Raw genomic sequence first — 18,999 nt, 5'->3', positions numbered from 1 at the left:
AAGCACACCAATTTTTGCCCGTATCATGGATCTTCTCTAATTAAATATGTGACTTTTAAGTTCCTCTTCTGCTGTTTGTGCCATTTATTCAATTGTTGAAAAGCTAATGGATAATGCAGTTTTAATGAGCTGGGCATCTAGCTTATCACTAGAAGGGCAATTATATCTTGATGATTCGTTCGCCTAAATAACTTGTACTGCATTCTTCTATTCCATCATACAGCCGGAAAGTCATGCCATGACTGTATCTTCACTGTATGTCATTGTGCTTGCCTTTTTACTTCTTTAATTGCTTTCTTCTAAAAGACATTCCACCTGCCAAAATCACGACAGGACAAAGACAGTATTCTAATTTTTATGTATTGATTATCTACCATAGAGCATATAGATACGTGCCTTACTTTAGCCCATGTAAAACACAGCTTGAATGCTTTCTATAGAAAAAATATAGTGAGAGAGTGATAAACAGGGAAGCCTGACACTGACAAAAGAAAGCACTCACTTTTGTAGTGGTTGATACGCCATTAGGAATAGAATGGATGGACACACCAGTGATTTTCTAATAATGGCACGTCTGTGAAGCTAAAATACATTCTCAGCCCCTCAGCTAAGGTAAATGCTGCTCTTCTTACAATTATGATCATTAATGTGTGTGTGACTTTTTTTTAAGGTAGGTTTTAAATAATGAGTACAGGGAGCAGTTCTTAGAATAAAATAATGCAGTTTCATCAGTAGATACTTGCTGCTCTGTACTCCTTTATGAGAGAGACAAGGGATATATAGCTGCAAAGTGGCAGGTAGGTTCCCACATAGTGCATTTGAATGAATCATGCGTACAAAGATAGGGAGGGTCTAGTAGGAGATGGGGCACTGTTCAGAAGACAAACTTACATTTAATCTGATTCAAGCTCACTGCTGACTTACATTGAGACTGGAAAGTCTTCTCTTTGCTTTGACATCCCTTGTCACCTTGGGCATGCTCTGATGACTTCCAAAAAGACACGGTTATGGCAAGATCTAGGAGAAACCACCAGTTCCACCGTAATATCTTAAATATATCTTAAACCTGTCTCTAAATGACACCTATGAATGCCATGAAGATAAATGAATTGAGCGTTATTGAGGTTCTTGGGTACTGCTATGGTAATAACCGTAATACATGACAAATACTTAAGCACATTTAAAAGGTGTTGGTGTTTCTGCAAGAATTAAGAAAAGACGATAAGGACACAGAAAGCCTTTTAATTATTTAAAAGTGGTTTGTAGTGGTAAATGTTTGTGCAAAGGGACTTCATTTATCCATTAATAACAACGTAAAGTCTGAGACACATATACAAAAGAAGGGAAATAAAGTTTCTTTTACACAGTTTCTTTTGCACATTTAATTTCTTTTACACAGAAAATAAGTAACATTCAGAAAAAAGTTTTTGGCTCTAGTGTTTTGGCAGAAGAGGAGAAACTGGTATCTTACCTGCTTAAAAGAGATTTTTGTCTTTTGTTTAACTTTTTGCACAAAATGAAACTGTAATAACTGTTTAGAAAGTTTTTAAGGTCAGTTTTTACTCAATGTTTAGCAAGTGGTCTAAGTTGAAAACTCTATTTCTTTTCTAAGCAGGCTGTCCTGCTAGGTATACTCTCACCAAGAACATGTTATTCCAGTATTGCTTGTTTTTCCTTAGGGCAGTGTTTCAGGACACCAGCTGTTGCTCCTTTTGTCAAGTATAACCTGCCACCATTCTCTCACTGTGTGTGGAACAACAGCTTTATTTTATTTTCCTCTATATTAATTCTTCTGTATCAAGAGCCATTGATGTCTATAGAGAATTTATCACAGAATGAAGCTATTACATATCAATATAGACATGCTTCTTTTTCCTTGTCAGATCAAGTATATGGCCTTTAAGGTAGGAGAGTTATGAAGGAAAGCTGGATAGTTCTGCCAGCCTCAGGACACACAAGGTGATGGTCCTGATCTGGGAAGAGACGCGGAAGCACATCTATTGATATTTTATGTATCATTAGAATATTCTTAACTGGGAACATTTTAACATACTTTAGAGTGTACATACTAGCTTTTTGTCCAGTGTTCTGTGTGCCTCAGACAATCTTGAGAAGTTTTCCTTCTGAGAGTATACAGAGACAGAGTGATCCATCCAAAAACATTTATAATAAATGCTTTCTTTGAAAAAGAACCTCTGTCCAACTGTCAGAGATGTGTTTTCCCTCTTTCTGAGTCATGATCTTAAATAAATATAAAATAAATATATTTTTTTTTCCTATCAGTGCTTGTAGATTATCTGTTTCAGGGCTGACCATGATGCTACACAGTGCATGTCAAACTTTAAAGGTTGTTCAGCAGCTGCCTTACTTGACTCTACGGAGGATGGATAGACACTTGCCTTTTTTGAGGTTTCTGTCAACAGTGCTTTGTCTGTATAATCTACGTATATTACTCTTTAAAGTTACTGAGCATATAGGTTTCATTCTTTTCTATGCAGATTAGTTTCTACTTGCTTATTCACAGTAATATCCTACTACTCTGTGTATTACATATTGCCTTTCTTGTTGTTGAGTGGTGGTGCGTCTTGCCAGAACATCTATTTAAAATCCTAGCAGCAGTCACAATTCAAAACTCTAGCCCTGCTCTGCACTGAAGATAGATAAGTGGTGAATATAGGTGAGTTTGTTTTCCAAGCCTAGTTTAGAAAGAGGAAAAATTTGTTGGGCCAAATTATTGATGGGGAAAATGGTAGGAGTTCCAAGACTAACCTCTTTTGAACTTGTCCTCAGGGCCAACTCTCTGTTCCAACTGCTTTTCTGTGTTTACTTATGAACTACCTTTTATGTATGTGTTGAGCTTTCAGGTCTGCAAGATACTGTATCTACAGTAGATTTCTGGAGAGCAGGTTAAATAAAAAGGCAGAATCTTTAAACAAGCCCTTAGCTCATGTCTTTATTCCTGTCAGTGTCAGCCATGGGTATTTAGGGAACTGCTTTTCATTGCATGTTGTGGTGACTTACATAGTGGAGAGGCTGGTACAGTCATTTTTGCAGCATTGATCTCTAATTTCATTTAGTCTTGTATATAATAAGACAAAGTATAATACAAGCTTTCTTAAGTAACATTGATATGAGCCACCTTCATTCCTAAAATCTTTTCAGCATATAGATTAGAATTAAGTGAGGAACACTTCTATTCCTTTTATGTTTGTGATCTGTGTAAGACCTGCAATGGCATGATGCTGAGTCACTCTTGCCAAGATTTGAGTAACCGTGATTCCAGTAGACTTCAGTACTGTTTAAGTTAATCAGCATCTCACAAACTCAGGACCAAAGACCATGCAGCTGCATATTGCGTATTTATAGCTGCATCTTTACTCTGTACTTCTCCATTGCCAGTTTGTCATAAGCTGATTATAGATAATGATGGGTTTTACAGATTTTTTTTCTCTAGATTCTAATCTTAAGAAATTTGAAAGCCAAATATTAATTTTAAACACAAATGGAAAATCAATTTATATAACTTTTTGTATTTTTGTTTGTTTAAATTAGTGTCCCAGTGAAGTGGCAAATACTCTATAACTGTAATTATAAGTGCACAAGAACACTAAGTAAGTGATTAGTGCTGTGAATTGTCAATGAGAATAGTTGTGGCAAAAGAAACTGCCAACATGAGCAACTGAGAATACAGAAATACTAATGAGGGGGAAGGAGTTTTTTAACTGATGATAGTGATCGTTAATATTTGATTTTGTGGAGCAGCACAAACAAAGAGTAAAGCAGCTTATTTTATACACAAGTTTCTTTGAATATATGCAGATTTCTTACTGATGTAGAATTTGTGGACATTGATGACTATATAGCGGCAGAAAATCAGCAAAGCTAGTGCTACTTTAGAAAGAAAGGAATGGGATCCAAAGAATATTAGCACCTATCCACTTTACTTTAGCAGCTGGACATTACTGGGATGAATAGGTGGGTTCTGTAAACCACAGAAGGACAACAAGAAAACAGTCACCACCAAAAGGAATTCATTAAGAGTAAATCTTGTCAAATCACCATGTTAGAAAACAGATGGGAAAATGCAGTCTAGAGGAAACTGCAGTTAGAGAAATATAGAACTGGTTGTGACATCTTTCTCAGAAAGAAATTTTCCATGATCAACTGTCAAAATGGAAATATTTATTGAGCAGAACACCTTGAAGGGCTGTCCTGACTCTTCTGAATTCCAGCAGTTACTAAGTCCTTGAATAACCTTTTGGGGCTTTCCAGCCAGCAAATCTTTAAAAAATGCCACAGATAAATCTCAAAGTCATGCTGCAGCTGAATCAGCCTTTGTCTCTCTTCAGAAACACAAGAGAATTGCAAATGAGGCTTATAGCTCCCCTCACTTCAGACTAAATAGCTAACTGGGTGTGAAGAATCAACTTTTGTCAGAAGATTAAAGATTACTGGCGGTTATCATAATGAAAAGAGGGTTTCTGATGTTGCCATTCTTCTGACTTTCTGAAGAAAATGTAGATCATGTTGACTAGATTATACAGTTTCATATTTAGTAGAAAATGGAGCTTCTTTGCAGGATAGTGTGCATCAGACTCTGTTTCTTTTGGCTTATGGTTAGGGTGTCCATCAATGAGAGCAGCTTATATACATGGGTAGAAGGACAGACTGCAAGCAATCATTTTGCAAGAATCACTGCATGTTGTGGTGAATTACAGAAATCAGACATGTTAAAAATTTCACAGCAGCTCCAGTGAGGGAAAGGGATCTAGAAGAACAGGAGAATTCCACCTTTTTTGGAGATGTTAAATTAATTGCCTTCGTTTGATTCTCAATATTGTAGGTGTAAGTGTCAGTAAAACTGTATCCTCACAGTTTATTTACTTATTTAATAAAAGCAATATTTCTTTAAAAACAGAAATAGAAAACTGGAATGATTATTTCCCTCCTTAGGCTGACTCTGTGTGAAAAAGGTAGTAGTAATTTAGGCTGATAAATTTAGTAAGAGCAATGATTTGGGCAAGAACAATGAATGCTAGCAAGGACAAGATTATTTTGATTTAGTGGATCCTTAGGTTTATCCTAATAATGTGTTTTACTGATTGGTTCAAATTAAAAAATCCTATGAAGGGTTATTATGCTGGTAATCCTATTTAGAAGTGAGTACAAAAGCAATTTTATCAAACTACAAAAGATCCTAAGGTTGCATTTTTATATTTTTTGCGTCAGGATTATCTATAATCTTTTGAAAGTTTTCATGTGAAAACAAGGAAAAAACTAAAAAAACAACTGTTAGCTCAGTGAAGAGAAGGTGAACTTGGGTTGCAGGAATCCGAAATGACTACTCAGATTAAAACATGCAGTCTGGAGTTGATACAAAGTAAAAAGCCAAGGTTCCTTAATTGAAGAGTACAAGGTTGGAATTTAACCATCTCTAATAAACACCCCAGTTTCTTGGACAATACCAAACTGCATGTAGGTCTCTCCCAGAAGCATCAGTATTCGTATTTTTGTGTGTGCATGTTCCTGTGATAAGTTTTAGCTCTGACTTCTTCTAGCAATACTACTAACAATCACCTCACATCATTAAAATAGATGGCGAATTATCTTCATTGATACCAGGATTTCATCTGTGTGGACATTACTGTGGAAATATTTAAGCACTAACACAGGTTTTGCATTTTCTCCATAGTTGACATTATGTTCGCATAATTATTGCAATTCAGTTGACATAGTTTACACATGGTGATGCAATGTGTAAAGATAGTATATTAAGAGATCATACAGACTTGCCTGATGGTCATCTCCTGGTATATCTGAAAGAATACACCTACCTAAAATGATCACTCTTTTGTTTGACTTAGGAGACTAAATTAAGAATTTGCAGTACTAATTATTTTCAGAAAATTAAAAACACAATCTCATGTTAAATTAAAGGTTTTTAGAATTATTTTTTGGTATTCTGTAAAATAAAGAAGGTTAGGGTAAGTTTTTTAATGAAACATCATCAAAACTATTTGATCCTTGGAATTATTAATGAAATTTATTGCTGCAAATTTTGAAAATGACATACTAAGGAATTCAGAAAAGTTTGCAAAATGCCTGTTGCGTTTTTTGAGTATCAGAGCAAAGCTGGGATTTGGACAGATCAAAAGAAGTAATACAAAGTTCTCTGATTATTTCTGTGGAAAGAAGTTGTTCCAGCCTTAAAACAGGATGACATAGTTCAGCACAAAGATGCCCACAGAAAGAAGGACATATCTTCCAGGCTATGCCCAGGTTCTTCTTAAAGCTGTAAATTAATTAGTTATAGAACAGAACTCATATGAGCATGCAGAAAAAAATAAAAGTTAACAAGAAACAGAGTTCCTCGCTATGACAGTGCAGACATACCCTCTTCAGTATGTCTAACCATGTATATGGGCAGCTGAACATTTCTGCCATAAGTATATTTAAAGTATGAAAGAAATTGTTCAAATTGAATTTAATGAAGTGTGAAAATATACATAAGTGGGATTAGTTCATTTAGTGTTGGTTTTCCTTCCTCCTTTGAAAAAAAATGACTCTGCATTAATTAAAAACTATAGCATAATACTAATATAAAGGTCAAACTAATATAAGAAGTTCCAACACTATTCAAAATTTAAAACTTAGCAGTGACGTAGTTCAATGAACTGACTAAAAAGAAGGAAACATTAAACCCTGCTTAATGGAAAGGTTCTTTATTTTCTTTAATCCTCATCTCTTTTAATATCAGTGATTACTAAGAGAAGAACAACGGGCTTTTTCTGTATTGTCTTCTACTTCCTTCTGATGTAAGATTGTTTACAAATCTTTTCCAGCTGATCTCTGGAATATGGGGCATGGAAAAAATGTTCTAGTTTAATGAATCTTTGATGAAGTGTCTACTGCGGACAGATGGCTAAAATATAAAGAACATCACAAGGTATGAAATATTTGCTTGAAGTTGCCAACCTGTTAGCCTTTCTTCAGCATTTAAATATAGTTTATGTATGTTGTGTGTTTGGTAAGCTGTCAGCTTTTTCATGAGACTGTTTCAATTTGCTTAGTGAAGATGCTTCCATTAAGAGTTAAGTCATACTCAGACAGAACAATCTGGTAAAGACCTGAAAATTCGGTTAATGTTTTGCACTCATTTCCACCTCTAGCTGAGGTGTGGGATTATTTGAGTAAGAAACTCTGCACAGAGAAAATTCCAGTTTGACTTGGCCACAAGAATTCTAAACCACATGTTAATAAGAAAGACTAAATGAAACAAGAACTTCAGCTAGGACTAGCTTAGGTAAGGGAAGGACCACGGATACCTAGGTTACATCTATCCAGGCTGTAGATAGAAAAGGTGCAAAACTATAATTCTAGGCAGTAGAGTTATACAATCATTGTTGTCTTCTATTATTTTAATAATTGAACAAATAATAATGAAAATAGTTTTGAGGAGCCTGCAAATTAGGAAGTCATGATTTCCACTATTTTCAGCCAAAAATATTTGTTAAACCTGTCTTATTTGTGTGGTGACATTTGTTCACATCTGACCGTGGTGGCCGCAAAATAGCATTTTTTGCACAACAGTATGCAAAAAAAAAAACTTCAAAAAAATGAGTTGAAAGAAAATACACCTATACTGTAACACAAAATTTCAGCTGTATGGTCCCACTTGAGTAACATGAGGATGTAAAATGTAAAAGGAGAAGAATACAATTTGTTCTTCTCTTTTACCACGGTATGAGACAGAAGCCTGATTCATCATATTGTCAACACTATGGCATGCTATTTTGATGAATTACTCTATATGATTTTTTTCACAAATATGCATGTACTGATTTGGGAACAATTTGAAAGGATGTTTTGTTCTGTTTAATTCACCATGTGAATTGACATGTTAATAATAATGTGGTAGAAAGTCTAAGTGGCTTTAGCAGTCTGATTCCAAAAACCCCAGTCACCACCCGTATTCTCTGTGCAAATGAACAGGTAACACCTTCCTTCATCTCCAACTGCAACATTTTAATGTTCAGTTATTTCCGTAGTTACTCGGGTGCTGCTTTCACATTTTCACCTGAGTAAATCAAGAGACATTTGGGTTCTCTGGAAATTTTCCTACAAGTGTATCTAACCATTTAAATTCACCTTCTGCAGTTCCCTTCCTGTCCTAGTCTTCAGTTTTCTGCCTTAAGAAGCTGACATACATGCTATTAGTATGGTATTAACAGTGATTTTTCCAATAACAATTTTTAGAAAAAACTTTCACATTTTAAATATCAACAGCTTAAAGTTGATATAAAGCTTTCTTGTCTTTTTTATTACACTAAAATAAATGCTGGAATCATTTCTTCGGTTTAATATGTGAAATTTTACACAACTGCAAAGACTACCACTTAAGCCAAGCAAATCAGACCATTTAATGAGTACCTTTTAGACAAAGAGTCGTAGTGCCTTTTCAATTGTAATGAACATCTAATTTTCAAATACCTGTACCATCTATTCTGATGTTTATTGTTTCTGATATAGTGCTATTAGCATAGCAAGAATCAGAGAAAGCACGTCAAATATAATTTCTTTGTTTTTAGCACACTTCACATGGCTGATCTACTTTTTAAATGAATGCTACAAAGAAATAAAATCTGTCTCTAACAGTGTAAGAGAAAATACTCTATAGGATCTATGTTCTACTCATGCACATCCAAAATATGGAAAAGCAAATAATGACAAACGTCATTTCCTGGTTTTCAACATTTTGTTTCTTATAGCTCTGAAATGTTTCCCAGTTTTATTTATGATTTGCATTAGTAGAGAACATTCAAGCATAATACAAAGTCTGCAGGCAAAAGTACAAAGTATATGCTGAAAAACAGAGGTGGACGTTGTAATTCTTTATTAATTGCTCAGGTTTAAACAGATTCCTTCTAACATCCTTATAAAAGCATGAAATTACAAAGTCATCCAAAGTACTGGAGATTTCTTTGTGTATGCAACAGACTCTCATATACTGAACCAGTTAATATACTGATCTAAGTCACAAATCATCTCAGTATTGTTCTCTTGTCCACAACTATGTATATATTATATGTAAATCCAAACTATTTGCGGTAGCATTACCTGTACACTTCAAGCTGTGTATTTTCAGTGGTAGTAGTTGCAATTACAGCCTTTACACAGAAATCCATTGATTCATGTCAGAGTGAAATGATCCTATGAGCATTGTCATCTCACTTTCACATGACATTAACTGGGTAGGAGCTGAGACTTCATGTAAAACTAGCATTCCACAGAAGATTGCTTATTTCAGTTCCATTTATTATGGTAACTGGGGGAAAAAAAAGTAAAAAGTAGTCTGTGAATCAAAAGATAGAACTATGAGACAAAGTAAGCAAACAGGTTATATTAAAAGCAAAAAGCTCCTACCAAAACAGCAGCCATGGCAATTTAACACCTTTTGATAACTCTGTCAGAGATGTGTCTGTATTTTTATTGGAAAATTGCTAGGAACCACTAGAATTTGGCACAATGCATTTTGTTTTCTACAACTCAATGGAGATAGACCTATATACCCCAATCAAGATAGAGTCCTTCACATTCTCCTTCCTATTCCTTTTTTAGAAGAAAGAAAATACAAAATTTGAAATATTTTATTTATGATAAAAGGTTCTATAATATTTTCAGTACTGACTACTGCTCTGAGTTTGAATGCTTTAGCGATGTCACAGACTACAGCTACTGTCACTAGTGTTACAAGCATTTGACAGATAGATAAAGTTGCTAAAGTCACCACAACTAGAAAAAAAGAATCTGGTCTCCATTTGCTGCCTGCTTGATACAGAGTGAGTAGATTCTCTCAAAAACCTTCACAGAGATTGTTGCTCTATGTGGAGAGATAATACAACCAGTCAAAAAATGGAAGAAAAGTAGTGTAGTCAGTTTTGTGAATAATAGTTTTCATATATAAATTTGTTGTTATAACTGTGAAAGGTAGCACAAACATTATTTCTATAATGCTGTTAATAATAAAGATACTGATTTAAATTGCCTTAAAAAGGTGAGAATGCCCCAGTTTTAACCCCTAAAAACTAAACTGTTTTTTTAAAATTCTGGAACACCGTTTAATCTGGTGATTAAAAATAGTAGCAATTACATAGATTCCGTGTAGTTCCCTGCAGTGGAGGATCACTTGTTCAGTCTGCTCAGCACAGTGTTCTCATTAGAAAGCTGATTATTGGAAAAAAACAAAAAAACAAGAATAAAATAATAGTACCTCCAAAATCCTCCTGCTGGATGCTAGCAGTGGAAAATAGGGACTCCTTTATGTCACTTTAGCAGAGTAGTACTCATAAATTACAGGAATCATAGAATCATAGATCAGTAAGGTTGGAAGGGACCTCTGGAGATCATCTAGTCCAACCTCCCTGCTCAACCAGGGTCACCTACAGCATGGTAGACAGGGTTGCATCCAGGCGGGCCTTGAAGATCTCCAGAGAAGGAGACTCCACAACCTCTCTGGGCAACCTGTGCCAGTGCTCCGTCACTCTCACAGGGAAGAAATTCCTCCTCACGTTCAGGCCAAACTTCCTGTGCTTCCATTTCTGCCCATCGCCTCTTGTCCTGTCACACGGGACAACTGAAAAGAGTTTGTCCCCGTCCCCCTGACACCCTCCCTTCAGGTGCTTAGACACATTGATAAGATCCCCCCCTCAGTCTTCTCTTCCGCAGGCTAAAGAGGCCCGGCTCTCGGAAACAACTGATGCAGTCCTCCTCCATCTCACTGCTAACTAAATGCTCTAGTCCCCCATGGCTGTGCCATCTCTGGCCTGCCACTGACCTTCTGCAAAGCAGTTAGCGGGGATGGAGATATCACCATCAAGATGGCTTAAAGCAGTGATAAGAACACTCTTTGAGAGAGATGAAATCCTAATTTTGAGACTCCTCCAGCTGAAAAAAAGGAGTGGAACACAGTCTCTTGATTTCTGAGTGAGAATGTGTCAAATCAGATTCCTGCATGTACTTCCACCCTATTTTGAAATCAAATGGTCAAAGTAAATACAAGCAGACTGGTGCAGTAAGACTCTGTTAGGATGGAGCTGTGGTATCTACTAAGAGGTAAAGCACCCTGGAGATTTCTAATTCCTACTAAGGGTCACTGAGAGAAAGGTTAAAGGTTCTGAGTTGCTCACATTGAGACAGTTTTATGGCATCCAGAATCAGAAATTAGGTGCCTCCCTAAGGTGGCAGCTCTTTGGAGGACAGTTTGAGACTCAGACTACTAAAGTAGATATTTTTTTTTCTTTTTTTTTTTAATGGATCTGGAGGGCCTGATTTGAACACTCGCTCAGAAGCCATCTGAAGTTGCAAAGCACTTAGAAAGACATTTCTCTTAAACAATGAGATCTGTACTCTCTGCCGATATTGCACGATTCCAGAGGTACAGGCCCATTGCTTTTCATACTGTTCTAGCATTTTAAAGGTAGATCAGTCTTACGCAGTTCTTCCCATATAAAAGTATGCAACTTTTGTATGTATATGTTTGGGTTCATTTACAGATGTGTATTTTTATGACAACATCAGTAACAGATACCTACCAGATTTATTTGGATATTCTGGAATAATTTCCAGATTCAGGCCAGACGTATGCATACTGCAGTTTGGCCATTATTAGATATATGTGAAGATATATGTGAAATCTAAGAACTGGATTTAAAATCCTTCCTTCAGGCACGTCAGTGAGAATTAAACATTGATTTGCGTGGCATCAGGTAAAGTCCAGACCCAAACAAGAATAAACCTTTCGTTTCCTCTCAATACCATTTTCAATTTATAGAATAAATGGAAGGATGGAAAATCAAGACTGCCAAAGAAATATATATATCTGCAACATTTAACATTCCATAATCCATATGGGAATTGAATATTGATATTGGAATGAATTCACTTATAATCAGTGATAAATACAAGACCAGATTTTAGAGTACTTAATTTGCAGTTATCATTGAGCACAATATGAATTTTACATTTGAAAAGCACATCTTCACTACTTATTTCAAAAGTTGGCTGAAATATATGAGAACTAAAATATAATACCCATAATCTAAGTGTTTGTTGAAAATACAAATTTTGCCACTTCTCTAGAGCAAAAAAGTGTTAATTGTCTATTTGTTTTGTAATGGTCAGAATATATATGACTTTATCTGGCTGAGTGGAGAAAAAAGCCTGGAATGAGATCTGTCATTTTAGTAAAATTACTAAGAGTTATACTGTGGTTCACAAACATAATAAAAAATTAAAAGAAACCCAAATAGGTAGCTAATTGCTGTTACAAAATACAAGCTGAAATTTAAAGTGATTCATGTTTAGAATTTTAAATATTAGAAATACTCAGGGGAAAAGAGAGAGTGGTAAAATTGTGCTATCTTTAATAGTTTATTTTGTCTCTTTCTGGAGCTCTTAAGTGCGTAGACAAAACGATATGCTGGATGTACTTAATCCACACTATACATTATTGCACTTAAAAGTTCTTCTCGTATTTTTTTTAAGATCTGTGGGCTAAGATCCACAGCCATCCTAGGAGAGTCCCATCAGAGGCACTCTCCTGGTCTGAACCAAAGTGTTTATGTAGTAGCACCTTTAGCCTGCTACCGCGTTTGCATTGGGGTGTGGAGGTGGGGAGCCAATTTCCTGAATGCCCGGGAATGTACGCCCACCCTTTGCACCCAGCATTGGCTTAGCTGAACACTAGCAGGAGATCTGCCGAGGCTTAGGCTTTCAGTGGTTACATTTTGCTGTCTGTGTACAAATGCAGTTTAGAAGCAGTTTAGAAAAGCTTGAATTCTTGCTTGAATATCAAGGTGATCTGTAGCAATAGTCTCAGAATACACTTGTTAGCCAATTTCCTTTACTTCACCACGTGAAAACTGCCAAGAGCAGAAGACATCGGAAGGCAGATACCTGAAGCACAAGTGACATTAATAGGAATCCTAAATAAAGGAATGCGCCACAGAACTCATACTCCTTTTCTTTTTCTGCATCTTTCCTCCACACTTTGATTCCCATCTATTCCCCAAGCCGAAATTCAAGTTTGGCTCCATCATATATTGTTGCTTTAAATGCTTTAATTGATACAGTCTTTAACCAGTATGTATCTTTTTCTCTGCAATAAGTTTAGCGTGAACAAAATCCTTACCCTGTTTTCACTCACTGTGTCTGCAGTGTCATGTTTCTTTTCTCCCTAATTGTGTGAACAGTTTGATATGGGAGTCATGACATTATTTTCTCATTACTTTGATCTTTTTAGTATGCAAGCTTGGCTGCCTAGAGCTACCTTATTTTGGCACACATCTAGTGAGGTTTCCATAAAAACATGTGAAGTTCAGAATTCTGTTTCATTTTCATGAGAGAGCAAGAATTACATCATGGGAGCTTTGTTTCTTTGCTGAACTCTCTCATGTTACAGGAGATGCTACTGTGCTGTTTTTAGCTTTGGACCTGCAAAGAAAAGCATAAGTGACTGTTAATGGAAAGCACAGAAGGACCTCAAATGAGTACAGATATATCACTTACAAAGAACTAATAAGAGGGTAATCCATTCATGCTTTATGGTGAACACAAGTTGTTCTAATCTGTTCTACTCTACTCTTTAATTTATCAGGCCAAATCCTGAATGGCATAGAGGCACCTGCACAGTTTAAAAAGATTGCATATTTTCCTCAAGATTGGGCCTTTTACTGCTAGCCTTCCTCCCCATTCCCTCCCCCCCCAAAAAAAAAGACTAAATCCTTTGCCTTAGCTGTGCAAAAGCTACTTTTTTAATAGTACTTTGGGGATTCTTTACAAGTGAAACTCTTCTATCCCTCAGCAGACATAAATGCTCTTAGATGGTTGGCTTGCCTGTTGCATTAAAACTGTCAAAATGTTGTTTGCATACTGTTTCACGTGTAGGTATTGGCTTTTGAAAAACCTAATAAAGTCCCAAATAACCTTGTACTTGCACACCAAATAACCTTGTACTGGCAGCATAATAATAGCAGATAGCTTTTAAAATAATGTCAGTTTTCCATAATATATCCTGCATAAAGACAGGAACAGTTTGGAATAATCAGGTACTCTGCAAAAATATTTTGAAGTGCTAAAGTTTTTCCTATGTCTTTTTTTAAGTTTCTGTATCCATAATTCATACAGAAGATATTTTATCTTCCTTCCTCCTTAAAAAATAAATAATGTGACCTTTCTTGCTATTGGCTGAAACTTTCATACCTTCTATTCAAGTTTCCATTAGTTGAAAGTGGTTTTAGCTAGCTGGACCCAGGCATTTCAGTCAATTACTGGCTTTTATCTTGTTATCATAAAGGGCCATTTCTTTCTTAAAATGGTCAATTAAGTTCATGAAAATAAATGGAAAGGAGTGTACTATTTGTTAGCAGTACTGTCAGGAGCACGCTGGCACTGAAGAAGAAAATATTGGAGCCTTTCTTAATGAATAGAAATAGCTTTCATCAAAGTAGATGCTGTTTGTTCATATTCCCTTTTTTTTTTTCTTTTGGCCACAATTCAGAGTTAACTACACAGCAATTGAGTGTTTGAAAGCTCTTAAAATATCCACAATGTACTTAGAGCTCTGCGTTTTACTTAACTACTCCATTTGTTTCAGTTTGTATAAAGCACATTATAAAATCAATTGAGGCAGTCGTTCTCCGTTCAAAAGCAGCAGACTAAAGGTTCATTTTTTATCAGGAGATAATGTGATCGAGGAAATAAGCAGATGGAGTAAATGAATCAAAGGAAAATTATTCCAAAGCATAGAGGAAAGTTAGAGCAATGAATATGAGAGGTAAAGAGAAATACAAGTGGCAGAAAGAGTATAGAGTGGAGAAAGAGTGTGAAGAATGGAAAGCCCCATTCCATTCCCCTAGGCTGCCCGTGTACTGCAGCAAGGTGCTCCCACATAAGCACTGGGCAACCCTATGGCAGTGCTTTCAAAGCATTTCCACTTTTCCCCTGGTGGCCTTCGTGGGCAACCAGCCTTACATCGCCCTCCGTGATGCGCAGGCAGGGGCTAGATCTTTGGGTCTAGGCACAGGCATACCACTGCTCTGCTGAGAGGCTGATCTCCAAAAGGCAAGCTGTGAATTAAAAATGAAAAGACAGAAAAAGTCTTTGTCTGATGTCTGTAACATTCATCAATATGCTAGATCTATTTCACTAGAAATTAAATCTTATGCATACTTTAGTGCCAGAATAAAGATAGAATTTACGTTGGTCTATTTTAGTTGTTTAAATTACTGTAACAGAAAAACAGTTGATTTCAATTGGTATCAAAATTGTATACAATAGGAGAGAAATACGGACTCATGTAAGAAATGATCAAAAATAAATTATTATGTCTGCAAGATTAAAAAAAAGCAATGTTACTTCAAAAAATATTTCTAATATTCTTCTAAAGGAAAAAAAATTGACTTTGAAAATACATATTTTTTGAAAATTATTTGCCTTCTAATATTCTTTTTGTTGAATAGCATTTCGTCTTTTCAGTAGCTCTGTGAGTTATCAGTATATTTCATTAACAGTTTGTATTATCTTCTGAGTCTGGATAATTTCTTAGATGGGACTATTTAAAATATAGCCTTTTTAAAGAAAATATTTGTTTTAGAACTAGAATGATAAAATACTGGTGTTTTAGCAGGAGGCAGTTCTAACTTTAAAAAACTCCAGAAAAGAATATATCATGCAACAGTTTATGCATTTCACATTAAGTATAGTACAGAGGGAAGGCAGGCTATGTCCAGCTCATGAGAAGCCACAGAAGTACAGGAATCTGAGCTTCTGCTTTGGCCATAAATAACTGGGCATATGCTAGGCAGAATGCTGCAATTACAGGACAAAGCTACAAAGCAGTTCAAGGGTGGCTTAAATCCAGCCTAGGCCAACCCCTGGTCCAATGGCCTAGGCTTTTGTTTTAAGGGTAACTAAATCTAAAAATAACTGAAGAGGCACAGAATTTGTTAAATCACAAATTTTACATCCTCTAGAATATAAGAAAATTATGGAGTATATGGACAGCAAAATACCTGTCATTGAGGAAACATTCCTCAGTATTCAATTTCTCCATTCCTTTCGAAAAGGAATATTTCTTTAAACACACATATACCAGAAAGCAATAAATGGTCAAGGTGTCAGCTCTATAGATGACCATCAGAACAGCTTTATTTGGAAGTGCTAGAAAGAGCACAAAGTATACCAGCTTACGTTTAACACTGAAACAAAACCTATTGTACCATCCCTGACCATATTTTGACTCTAAATATAATTAACACATATACTAAAAAAATGTATTGTTCAGGTAACGTGAGAAAAAGCAGGCTAAGTTTTCAATATCCTTGCTAACAGTAAATAATGGAAATTTCAGCCATTCTGGACCAACAGAATTGAGAATTTTCTCTCACATTTTTTAAATACTTCATAAAAGTTGACAATTTCATTTAGGGGTAGTCAGAGTTTTATTTGACTTGAAAACGTGAGTATTATTTTGGTGTTCATACACCATAACTTTCTTGCCCCGTTTTGGCCCTTCATTCAATTCCATCTTATAAATACGTTGTGGGGAATGCTGGAGCCATTGCATATTCAGTTTGCACGTAGCACATATGTAGTGTCTTACAGTTCAGATTTCCCCAACTTTAAATGCACGGTGAGCTCTGTGGGGAAAATAAGTGCGAGGATGTGTGATAAAAGGCTCTTCTCCATGCCTGTGGTGGGAAGCCCCGAGAGCCCGGCGGAGCTGGTCCTAGCTCCTGCCCCGGGGGCACCGCAGCCCCCGAGGCAGCGGGATGGCTCTTCTCCACTGCCTCCGACCAGTTTTTTTCCTGGAGCTGTGCAAGCCTCCTCCAAGTAGACTTGTCATAATCAGAATACTTCCTTCATAAGGCCAGAAAGTAAAATACACTTTCTTCAATTATCCTTCTGCGACACCACAGAAATGTACCTCATCTATTAAAGAGATATAATGGCAGGATGTAGGGAAAGCTACAATTTTGATAGAGGGTCAGAAAGCGTGAAAGAAAGTAATAGCACTTAATAAACTTGACTAGTCATCCAAGACCGAGAAGTATCAGACCACTAAACTCAGGAAGTGAGCAGTAAGAGTTTTTCCTTTCCCTCTGTAGGCAGACTTGCCAGTTTAGCATTGGCTATAAATGCTGGAAGAAACGTTTATTCTAAAATGAAAATACAACAGAGTAGTTTTAAAACCCCTAAATAAGCAGAACTCGAAACATTTTTTCCTGCTCATTTTAAATATAAAACCTCCTGTTCCCCCTTACCTCTAGATCTTACGGATAATCCTGGTCTCAGTTCCCATAAAACATTGAAGGCCTCTTAAAACGTGCTGCATCCGCCTGGTGATTCTACTCCCACTGTAGTGTTTTGATTATTTTCATTAATTTCGGGGAAGCAGAATGGGGCTTACTCAGTAAGAAATAACGTATTTGCTTCCTTACAGAACTGAACAAAGGTTTTTCTGTTTTAAAGGTATTATCTTATGAACAGATACATGCAGAAGAGTATCTTTCTGGTATGCTTTAGTAGTTTTCACATGTCTTCCATTCCAAATAATCCAGTCTTTTAGCTGTAGAGATGCACAGATATTGAACAATATGTTCCTGACACAGTCCTTTACTTAACTTCTTCTATATTTGTGTTCTGAAGTCTTGACAAACAAAATAAACTGTAATATCTAACCATTATAAAATAGTTATGCAATGCAAGGTAAAATATATAAACATTATAACATAGCCATGTAATTCATGTTTGTATTCCTGAATACATAAAGATTTCTTTGGTAATACAATATATATGTAGGGCAACTCTGCACTAAAGAAGTTGTGTTAAAAAGGTTTTGCTGTTCTGGACAGAGAAGCTAACATGTTTTAACATTTGCCTGCACTAAAGATAAAGTTTATTGGACTTTTTGTCAGGGACTGTATTTTTCCAATTAAACAGAGTTTGAACTTGTTCTTCACTTATAAAAGATAGTTCTGCCTTTTACTAAGGTAGAACTAAGGCAGGTCCTTAAATCCTCTTTGCCTTTGAGCTAATATAACAGCATGAGTGCCACCCCAATTCCTTCTTGTCAAGGATAAAAGATATAATTATGCAGTTGCAGGAGCTGAATGTAGAAGAAAATTCCTTGTAATGTCATGGTTATTTCTGTATTTACTGACTGCTAGTGGAGTGCCATCCCCAGCTTCTGCTTTTGACTAGAAATGACAAAAATAACAGATGCTAAATATAAAATCCAGATTAAAAAGTAACTAGTGAAACATTTCCTCACTGTTTTACATTTTAACACAAGTTCAAGTAATTTCTTCCTCCCCTCCCCCAGTTTATTTCATCTATCTGAAGTTTTAGATTGCTGAAAATGTCAGACAGTCACAGTTTTCCTGTGGGTATTTTTGTTGTCCTAACTTTCCTGATATCAATATGAGGTTGCTGATAAGGGTGCTAATTAACAATGATACATGTCTAGAATCTCCTTAATATATTTTCAATACAATGCATAGCCTATTTCAACATCCAGACACTAAGAAATTTATGTTCATCCTTTGTTTTTTTAAAAAAAAGTGCAGAATAAGAGAAGTTTAATTAGTACACTGATGCTATAAAATATAATGTTCTCTGGAGGAGCTGAGTATTTTAAATAAAATAAAAGTCACTCACATCTTCCCCAATATTAGCAACTCTTTATAAAGATAACTCACACATCCTACTCCTGCACTAATACAATTCCCTTTAAAGATTCAAGCATTTTTTCAACTATTAGCAGATTTCCTTTTTATAAGCCATAACTCAGTAGAATTCACATAGCATACATCCATATCTTCTTAAAAATGCTTTGAAAGAAACAGAATTAAGGGCAATCACTGATAAAACCTAGCACTGTTTTAAATACTTTAGTGTATTTTTTTGTTATCATTTGTACTAAAAAAAAAAGAAAATTAA

Source organism: Rhea pennata, chromosome Z (genome assembly GCF_028389875.1).
Source record: "Rhea pennata isolate bPtePen1 chromosome Z, bPtePen1.pri, whole genome shotgun sequence".
Classification (NCBI taxonomy): domain Eukaryota; kingdom Metazoa; phylum Chordata; class Aves; order Rheiformes; family Rheidae; genus Rhea; species Rhea pennata.
Note: the sequence above shows the minus strand (reverse complement) of the source record.